The sequence below is a fragment of the Chrysochloris asiatica genome, unplaced genomic scaffold, assembly GCF_000296735.1.
Source record: "Chrysochloris asiatica unplaced genomic scaffold, ChrAsi1.0 scaffold00316, whole genome shotgun sequence".
Classification (NCBI taxonomy): domain Eukaryota; kingdom Metazoa; phylum Chordata; class Mammalia; order Afrosoricida; family Chrysochloridae; genus Chrysochloris; species Chrysochloris asiatica.
Genome location: NW_006408834.1, coordinates 3,176,139 through 3,177,418, shown reverse-complemented (window position 1 = coordinate 3,177,418; position 1,280 = coordinate 3,176,139).

The window sequence follows — 1,280 nt, the reverse complement described above, 5'->3', positions numbered from 1 at the left end:
TTCTTGATCTCCCTCCACAACTCCTCTGGTCTTCAGTCATTAATGTCTAGGACATCAAATCTGTTCTTAAGATGATCTCTGAATTCAGGTGGGATATACTCCTGGTCAAAGGAGCTCTAGTGTAGTAATGTAGTGGTAATGAATCGGGCTGTTAACCTCAGAGTCAGCAGTTCGAAACTACCTGCTGTTCTGCCAGAGAAAGATAAGGCCATCTGCTCCTGTAAAGATTTACAGCCTTGGAAACCCTGTATAGGGTTGCTATGAGTCAGAATCGACTCCACGGTACATAACCACCACCACCATACTCCTGGTCTACTGGTGTGGAGATGTATGAGAAGCACTGGACTGTCAACCACAAAGTTTGAGATTCAAACCCACCAGCTGCTCCTTGGAAACCCTATACAGTGTTGCAAAGTGTAGGAACCAACTCGACAGCACATAACAGCAATATATTCCAGGTCATATTTTGAATCTTATGGACTTGCTTTAATATAGTTCAACTTTAGTCTGAACTTGCATATGAGCAATTGATGGTCTGTTGCACAATTGGTCCCTGGCCTTATTTTATCTGATGATATGAGCTTCTCCATCTTCTCTTCCCAGAGATGTTTGTTGTTGTAGTTAAGTGCCATTGAGTCAGTTCCAACTCACAGCAACCCTGCATAGGGATTCTGAGGAGTGGCTGGTGAGTTTGAACTACCAACTTTGTGGTTCAAACTGGCCTTATGGTCCAGTATTTACCGTATAGTGCCACAGTTAAGTTGATTTCTGTGTACTCCATCTGGTGTTGTCACACTTATTTATTTATTTATTTTTTAAAGGGTGTTTGCATTGAATAAATCATTGGTCTTTCAAAATTCTGTCATGTTATCTCCAGCATTATTTCTATCACTGAAGCCGCATTTTCCAACCACTGATCCCTGTTTGTACTGCTCCCCATCAATGAACAGATGCAGCCATTTAAAAATTATCTTTAGTAAAATATTACTTGCATGTGATATTAATGATATTGTCAAATGATGATTTCTACATTCTGTTGGGTCACCTCTCTTTTGAATGGCCAGGTAGCTGTCTTCTGAATTTCTTGGCATAGATGAGTGAGTGCCTCCCGTGCTGCATCTGTTTGTTGAAAGATTTTAATTTGTATTCCATCAATTTGAAATTCCATCCGTGCCTTGTTTGTTGCCAATGCCTTCAGGGAACCTTGGACTTTTTCCTTCGGTATCTTTGGTTCTTGATCATATGCTACCTCTTGAAATGGTTGAACATCAACCATTTCT